The following is a 9,660-nucleotide window of genomic DNA, read 5'->3' as shown; positions in this document are numbered from 1 at the left end:
GTCACTAGCCAGGTGCTATGATTGCTTCTAACCTAGTCGAAAGGATTCATCCCATCTATGCTCAAACTAAACTAAATGTGCCTTACCTCTCCACCGATGTTCTTATAGAACACAGTATTGACTGTCCTCCAGTCCTTCCCATAGCACGGGGTGCCTCATCATTGTATCTTTCTTACGCTCTTTGCCATGCCAGCGCAACAACTTGGCTGACTTTGCACATGCAAATAGCCTATGCACCCGGGGAGCTATAGGGAAATACCAAACGACCTTCACGGGACCTCCTCTGGTCTTGGTACCCTCATCTGATGATCCTTCCTTGTACCGTGGAGCTTTACACTTGGGGCACACATCCAAGTCTTTGTATTTATCTCCACGGTATAATATGCAATCATTGGAACACGTATGGATTTTTTCAACCTCGAGGACGTTGGGGCAGATCATTTCCTTGGTCAGGTATGTCTTTTCTGGCAACTCATTTTTTCTAGGAGCATTTTCCTTATTATACATAACAACTAATCGAAGCCTTTATCTCTCAATCCGTTTGTCGATTTGAACTCTAACAGCATGATGTCGGCTTCCAATTTGCTCATTGGACAATTCTTATACAATGGTGTTTTGCCATCGTGTCTCATTTTCTCTAGCTTTCCCAGATGTCTTTCACTAAGATATCTGGTCTCTACATTGCGTAGCAGCTGAGAAATGCCATCGTTATCCTCAGTGTCGTTAGCTAGTGTGTTCCTAAACATATCATTAATTGTGGCCATAGGTTCCGTGTTGACACCAGGTCCTCATTAGCATCATGGATGGCTATGTCAGGCATGGCCACATCATCATCGTTTTTCTACGGAACATTCACACCAACCTTGCCATGCATAGTCCATATCATATAGTTTGGCATGAACCCCCTGGTAATCAAGTTCATTCGTACAGACTCAATTTCAGCCCATTTCCTTTGATTCATGCAATCTTTGCATGGGCAGAAGACAGGGTTCTCATTTCCAGCATGGGCTTTGGAATCGGTGAGAAACTTGCCAACGCCAACCATGTATCGCTTGTCCATTCGGGACCCATACATCCACTCTTGATCCATCTCTGCACAACAAAATATTGAGACAGTAATTACAGAGAAATTAATAACAAGTGGAGCTTCATGAACAACAATTGTCGCTCGAAACAATAATTTATTCCACACTTATTTAATTTAGTCACCCCATTTTTGAAAAACATTATTGTACACTAATTATTGGAATATTAAAATTGGTAGCCTCGGCCATATAAATTGAAAATAGTAGCACCATTAAAAAACAATTATTTCACAATAATAAAGAATAATTATTCTACTCCATGCTACATAAAAATGGAGACACTAATTAAAAAACACTAAAATTGGAGATATGATCATGAACAACAATGTAGCTCCAAACAATGTGTTGGTAGGTGGCACATGGATTAATTTGCTCACCAAAATTATAAAAGAATCTACTCTACTCCTATCAAGAACTAATTATACCATCACATACTAACAATGATCTTGACCACCATGTAGTTAGCTAGGAATTTAAATGTGTTCAAAGACACCAACCTTTTGGATGATGGATTCACCACAATTTGCTTGCAAGCCATGCACAAAGTCCAATTGGAAAAGTGCTCCTTCGAATGGAGAAAGAACTAGAATAAGAATCAAGCAATGTAGCCATCAAAACAACGCTAATTAAGCAACAAAATCAAAGGAGTAGATGCTTGTTACTAACCTTAAAGCAAGAAGATCAAGCCATTCTTTCAAATCCAAGAGCTAGCTTCATGGTCAAGAGCAGCTGCAACAATGGAGGGAGCGGCCCAAACGCGCGCCTCTGTGCTCGGGATGGAAGAGAGGAGGAAGGAGAGGACGACGCCAGCTTTTTGTACTATGATGTTATCAACTTTAGTTCTTGTCTAGAACCGACAGTGATAGCCCAACATCACTAATGGTTCTTGGCTAGAACCGGCAGTGATAAGTAGACATCAAGCCACTACCGGTGCAAGCCACAAACCGGCAGTGATGTGGACCTTCACTGCCAGTTTTGGCTTAGCCCCAACTATTTTCTGATTTTCAAGCTCAGAACCGGCAGTAAAGGCACATCACTGCCGGTTCACCCTAATCCGGCAGTGATGTCCAGATCTGTAGTAGTGGACACTTGTTTCTCTCTCCGCCGCAAAAAACCTGCTCACTGAGCCAATCCCCGAGTAGCTTGGGAACCTTCCCATTCTAGAAAGTTTGGACCTAAGCATCAACTTTTTAAGCGGTCAGATACCTGAAAGTCTTGGCAACTTGACCAAACTAAACATCCTCCATCTTTTCCATAATAATCTTTCAGGGCCCATTCCACACGAGATTGGTTTGCTTCCCATTATAAGCGAGCTAATCTTAGCTATTGACCATCTAAGCATCTCCATTCCTCCGAGCTTGGGGAACCTTACTACGCTAAACTTCCTTGACCTTGATGACAACCAGCTCGTTGGATCAATCCCTGCAGAGATTGGCGCTTTGGTGGATCTCCACACCTAGTCTTTAATCATAAACAAGATTTTAGGATCCATCCCAACAACTTTCACGAGCCTCACAAGCATAAGAGAGCTATCACTTTTTATCAACAACATGTCGGGTCCATTGCCACGAGAATTATTTGTTAATTTGACATACTTAGCAATTATTGTGTTGGCAAACAACTCTCTATCAGGGGAACTGCCCTCTGATATATGCAAAGGTGGGAATCTTTGAAGTATCGACGTTACCCACAACATGTTCATAGGAAAAATTCCTAGAAGCCTTGAAACATGTAGGAGCCTGAAGTTTCTATACCTTAGTTCCAACAAAATGACAGGAGATATATCATCCTTCAGGCCATACCCATGACTTGTCGATGTAGCACTGGACAGAAACAACTTTTCTGTGTATTTGTCCAAAACCTGGGCTTCAAACATCAATTTGTCCATGTTTGCTATGGAAGAAAACATGATAACCGGAAGCTTGCCTCCTGAGTTTTCAAACCTTGAAAAACTGGAGCTACTTATAGTACATTCCAACAACCCAACTGGCAGTATACCACCAGAATTATCCAATCTTGCCAACCTGTACTTGCTCAACATATCGCAGAATAAACTTTCAGGCAATATACCACCTGAATTTGGTTAGTTGAAAAATTTACAATACCTCGATATATCGGCAAACAAATTAAGTGGATCAATACCACAAGAGCTCGAGAGTTGTACTATGCTAATATCCTTAAGTATTAACGACAACAACTTGAGTGGACCTCTGCCAACAACTATTTGATGTAGTCTAGGAGGGCTACAGATGTTGTTGGATGTAAGCAACAACAAACTCACAGGCAGGCTACCTGTGGAACTTGGGAACTTGGTGATGTTGGAGGTCCTAAACCTTTCCCATAATCAATTCAGTGGAAGCATTCCTTCATCCATTGGTAGCATGGCTAGTCTATCAACATTTGATGTGTCATACAATGACTTGGAAGGTCCTCTTCCAGCAGGAGGACTGTTCCAAAATGCTTCAGCAAAATGGTTCCTCCACAATAAAGGCCTCTGTGGTAATATCTCAGGCCTGCCCACATGCTCTTCAACTCCAATAAAGGAATATCACAAAGCTAGAATTCACCACTTGGTCCTAGTTGCTTTTATTCCAGTGTGCATAGTTATTATTCTCTCAATTGTTGTGTTAGTTATGATCCTTCGCGAAAGGAAAAGACCACAAATTACAACAGTTACAGATACAAGAGATGTTCTCTCGGTGTGGAATTTTGATGGGAAACTAGTATTTGAGGACATCACTAGGGTCACAGAAAATTTCAGTGATAGGTACATCATTGGATCAGGGGGGTTTGGCACAGTCTACAAGGCACAGCTTGAAGGAGGGAGATCAGTTGCAGTGAAAAAGCTTCACCCAACTGAAGAAGGGATTGATGATGAGAAGAGATTCCTTAGTGAAATTGAAGTGCTGACAAAGATACGACATAGAAGCATAGTCAAGCTGTATGGATTTTGCTCCCATCCAAGGTACAAATTTTTAGTGTATGATTTCATTGAGAGAGGAAACCTTCATATTGTCCTGAAAACTGAGGATCTTGCAAAGGTGTTGGACTGGCAAAAGCGAGTTGCCATTGCAAGAAATGTGGCTCAAGCAATCTACTACTTGAACCATGAATGCAATCCACCGATGATCCATCGTGATATAACAAGCAACAACATCTTGCTGGATGCAGCTTTCAAGGCTTATGTTTCAGATTTTGGAATAGCAAGGATGCTCAAACATGATTCATCCAACTGGATTGAACTAGCTGGAACATATGGCTATATAGCACCTGGTATGTTGTTAGTTAGCTTTTTCTTGCATATAGCAAATATATTCATGTTACCATTTGCAAATATGAAAATTTCACTTTGGTTCGTCACTATGTTTGACAGTTGTCATTTGCTTTATTTTGATGCAAAGCTTTCTTACACATCAGTGGTGACAACAAAATGTGATGTCTACAGTTTTGGTGTCGTCGCGCTGGAGATTGTGATGGGGAGATACCCCAGAGAGTTACAGTCCATTGCTTCCATTGAACAACATCATGAACTTGCAACAGAGGATATCTTGGACCAACGCTTATCATCACCAACAATGGTGGAGAAGAAAGAAATCTCTTTGCTTGTCGAAGTTGCATTTGCTTGCCTGCAGACTTCTCCTCAGTTCAGGCCAGAAATGCAGTACGTCCATCAGAAATTGGCTCTCCACAAACCACCTTCTATCTCACCTTCTCATGCACATACACCTTAAGAAATAATCGATGTATAAGTGTAAGTTCATCTATGATGTGCCAAGCATTTCATGTGAGTGCGTACTGTATAGTGATTAGTCCAGGACATGATACCAGTCATGTAGTCTATAAATATGTGAAAACACATTGTTGTATGTGTTGAGCCTTCAATAAAATGCAGACAGCCTGTGAGCTTGTTCGTCCTCTGTGTTGGCTAAGAATGCCAGGACTTTGTTCAAATCCTTCTGACTAACCCTGCAATCTAACCACGCATGACTGGATAAAAGTTTCTGCAACAGCGAGCAGGGTCCCACTCTGACATAGTGTGAGCTCTTTCAGCAACAGTGAGCAGCCATCGGCACACATGAGCTTTGTGGGAGCGTTCGCAAACGTTCCTCGGATTGGAATTGGGAGACGGCAGATGCATGTGTAGCGGAGCGGGGAGAAGGAGAACACACGCACAACTCGAACGACCAGCCCGACGACGGTGCAGAGCACTCAGCCGCAGCTTGGGACGGACGTGTCCCGTACGCGCTTCGGTGAGGCATACCACAGCGCCCAGCAGTTGGCAGAGTTACGTCGGACTCGTGAGGAGAAGCACGCACGAGCAGAAATCAGAACGCTGCCATCCAATAACTTCGTATGGTCGTGGACGACCAATTGACCAGGCAGGGGAGCCCATTAACGAATTGACCACACGTCTGTCCGTTATTACTGACTGGGTGGATTCCCAGCCTAAAGCGTAGGGAACAGAAATGGGGATATATTTATTATGGAAATAAACAAATAGGTATATTGACCGGAAACTTAAGTTGGGATCCTGATAGTGTGCCTATGGCCTATATGATGCCTTTGGCAATTACACGAAATGACACATGAGAATTAGTGGTGAGAATTAAAGTGACAAATTAACTTTTACTACCTCTGTCACGGAAAGAATACAAATCTAAATGCATTCTCGGTTAATCTGTCTAAAGTTTGATCAAATATATACATAAAAATATTGATATTATGACATCAAATAAGTATATTATGAAAAAATGCTTCACGGCAAATCTTATGGTAACCTATTTAGTAGGATAAATAGTAGTACTTTTTACACATTTGATCAAATTTGACATACTTTAACATAACACTATTCTAGAATTGCATTCCTTTTAGGACGGAGGAAGTAGTTTCAATCCCATGTTTAGTTCATGGAGAGAACTAAGAGGGGCATTTAAAGAGAGAATTAATATCCCCTGTTTACTGTGGGGGGTTTTGAGCAAGAAATTATAGGAAGAGTTATGATGAACAGTTATGTTGTATCTATAACTCTTAGGCATGAAGTAAACGGCTGCTTTTTTAATAATTTGGATGTGCAGCTTGTGTCCTGTATCGTTTCTGAAACTACAGCATAGTGGGAACAATATCATTTTTTTTTCTCCAATTCAGTTCTATGCTGTAACAACAGCTTGTCTGTCTCGTCTAAACTGCTATTAAACTTCCTTATTCATTTTTTTGGCTGAATGGATGCTTGAGTTTCTAACTCCTGTGTAGTGTTTAAGTGTTTTATTGTTTCAATTCAGAGCACGGCAGCCCATTATTGAGTTATATTTTACTGTTTCAGTCCAGAGCAGCAGCAGCCCCTTCTCCAACATGCAGCAGCACTGCAGCAGGCAGCAACACGTCAAGGTCAAGCACCAGCTCAGGCAGAGGCAGGGGCCAGCCGGACCATTGTTCTCTGAAGTTTGAACTCTGAACCAAGCATGGTGTAACAAAACCGACCAAATTATAAGAACGTAAGTACAAAAACAATCACCGAAGTGATTAAATTTCTATACTTAAGCTCCCATAATCCCGATAGTCCGGAAATCACGAAGGATTTCAAACAACTCCCGACATACAAACCAAGACCGTAGTGATTCAACACAACACATCATTCGTTACAACATTTCACAAGTGGCATTCGGATTATATCCATCAGAGTTCAAATAAAATATTACAAACCAAGTTCAAATTTGCGGAAGCAACATAGTTTAGTACATAACTTCATAGTTTCAAATACATTGCCAGATCTTAGTCATGTCCCACCAAAAGCATCTTCAAGTACAAGAACTAGGAGAGACCGCACCCAACGGTCTAGTCTTCATCCCCAGCCGGGAGAAGGCAATACTTGCAGCAACCAAAGTAGAACTGGTCATCTGCAACAGGTGGGAGATAAACCCTAAGTACGAGAAGGTACTCAGCTAGACTTACCCGTCAAAACCAGAAATAAAGGACACGAAGGGTCATGCAAGGCTTATGAGGTGGGCTAGCTAGACACAGTTGCATAAAAGAGCTTATGAATATAGTGACCAATTTAAACTTCGCGTCAAGTTTATCATCATTTACCTGTTCACTAGATTTGCACCTGTACTAGAGCACTCACTTATTAGGAGCAATCAATATTAACCATAGCAGGTATAATAAGGCTGTCATCATCATATCATCATTCCTGGACCATTATGTTATTTAGTGTATCAACTTTGGAGATAAGCCCGTCAAGTTCTCACTAACCGGTGAGAGACGGCGACTCGAATCGAATTACAACTCAGCTGAGGGGGCATTCCTAACTCTCATCCTGGCATACTTTGCAAAGGTAGCCGTGGGTCACCTTTGGTACAACTCAGGAACCAAATTCGCGGGTTCGATCAGCGCCAGCACTCTCAGGGATTACCCTTCTGTCAGGACGATCAGGACTTTTAAATCACCTGCCCTTGGACTCACGCCTACGGCTCCCTTCCGAGGCGTACTTTATACTTATCGACTCCCAGCCTGAGGTGAGCTACTCGGCTTCGTGGTCGGTCTCCAGACCCGACCAACTAAGAGAGAGGCATGCGTTCAACATGAACAGGAAAGGCTCCAAGATTCAGTCCTTAAGCGACACAGACGGAGTCACTGCAAACCGGCAAGCCTTCGCCCGATCTTCAATTCAAATTAAGACAGGTTCTTTTTCACGATAGCAAATATAGCCAACCGTGCCATATGTATATCCCTATAGCTCACAGGTGACAGGAAATCACCTGACTTCTACCGCGTTTAAGCAGGGCTAAGCACTACATGAGCCTGAGCTACATAGGATTTAGGGTATCAATATCTGGACAAGGATTGGATAACCAATGCCAGCAAGTGTTTGCATCCAACACCTAAACTTAATGCAACAATATATATGTAACAATAATACTTTAATTGCATTTCAGAAATTAGGAGGCTTAATATGCTCCGGGGCTTGCCTTTCACAAAGTTGCACGGACAGTGATCCGGGCACTCAACGGCGACCTCGTCTGGCACTTCTCCTGAGGGCTGCACCTCCTGAACCTCCGGTGTTGGCTGCTGCTGCTCCCCGCTCGGTTCCTCGAATTCCAGCAGTGTCACTCCTTTCGGTACACCTATTGCATGCAGATGCACAAGATAAATATCATGGATGCATAAGGAATGACATGATGCTCATGATGAATGGATACTGTAAGTGTTTAACGAAAACATCACTGGACACTCGTTTACCGATTAAGAATAGCTCTATTTAAATCACTTTAAAACATGTATCTAACTTAACTCGAAGAACAAGATCAACTTACCTAACTTGCATAACCTAAGATAAAGATGCTCATCTTCAGTTAAAGGCCTAACACCTAGAGAATTACCTAACTCCTACATACAGTGTTCAAAGTGTATGAAAATTTAACTACAAGCTACTCATGATATGAGCAGTACACCATAAAAATTTCATGCCAAATGGAGCTACACAGAAAAAGATATAATTACCCCTATTTCCCACATGATTAAAAGAGATAATTAGCAACTCCATTTTTCATAACAGAACATGGCATAAATTATATTTTTAATATAAACTAGACATTACCAGGAACTCAACAAAATTGGAACCACATCATTTGGATCTACCAACCAAGAGATATATATTTTTGAATCTGTACACAAATCTGTGAAAAAGAATAAAACAAAACAAAATGGAAAACCTAACCAGCTACTGGGCCGGCCCGGAAAAACACGGCGGCCCGCGACGCACGCGCCCGCATACGCTAGCGCGGCCTAGAAGCACGGCGCGGCCCACGGCCGGCTCCCGCCTGCGCGCGTCTGCTGACAAGCGGGCCCCGCTAGTCAGAGAGACAGACAGGGGAGGGGAGAAGAACGATGGCGGTAGCTCGTCGCCAGTGGCAGCTCCGACAAGGCCACCGGTACCGGTGTGTTCACCTCACCCATGTGCACCTAGGGGTACCATCAATTGCAGCTATTTCAGTGGCTAGGGGAAATGGCGACAGCCATGGCGGCGCACGGCCGCGAGTTGGCCAGCTCCGGCGAGCCGACGGCGTCATGGCCCTAGTGGTCTACCCTACGAGCATCAGCATCACTCACTGGACCAAGAGCAAAGGAAAGAGGGGGCAGTAAGAGGCTCGAGCGGCACAACCACGTGCGAGCTCGGCCGGCGGCGGTCATGGCGACCCGGTGGAGCCGCCTTCACGGTGAGTTCTACCTGAGGCGAGGACGAGGTTTTGGTGAGCTCGAGGATGTGGAGGAGCTCACGGTGGTGCTGTGGTTCAGAGGAATCGGACAATGGCGCTCGGTTAGGTGTTTTGGCTCGGCGGCGTCACGGTGTTCCCGGTCGCCGCGCTCGCGTGGAAGAGGATGGCAGAGAGGAAATGGCGAGATGAAGAGGGACTGAGCGAGGCGTTGGCTTTCATCTGGGAGCACGACGCGCGATGTGCAAGCACTAGTAGAGCATGCATGCCACACGGTGGCCAGTCCCTGAACCGGTCGGCCACGGCGTTCTCTAAAGATTTTCTGAAACGCCTGAATCGGATTCCGGTGGCACGACTGACAGCGT

General features: G+C 43.6%; 2 pseudogenes; both read left to right on the top strand.

Moving 5' to 3' along the window:
* Nucleotides 1-402: 402 nt before the first annotated feature.
* On the top strand, nucleotides 403-2,758 carry LOC136532072 (MDIS1-interacting receptor like kinase 2-like; annotated as a pseudogene).
* Nucleotides 2,759-2,971: 213 nt separating this feature from the next.
* On the top strand, nucleotides 2,972-4,816 carry LOC136532071 (MDIS1-interacting receptor like kinase 2-like; annotated as a pseudogene).
* Nucleotides 4,817-9,660: the final 4,844 nt, after the last annotated feature.

Source organism: Miscanthus floridulus, unplaced genomic scaffold, assembly GCF_019320115.1.
Source record: "Miscanthus floridulus cultivar M001 unplaced genomic scaffold, ASM1932011v1 fs_520_1_2, whole genome shotgun sequence".
Lineage (NCBI taxonomy): Eukaryota > Viridiplantae > Streptophyta > Magnoliopsida > Poales > Poaceae > Miscanthus > Miscanthus floridulus.
Note: the sequence above shows the minus strand (reverse complement) of the source record. Positions and strands in the feature narration are given on the sequence as shown.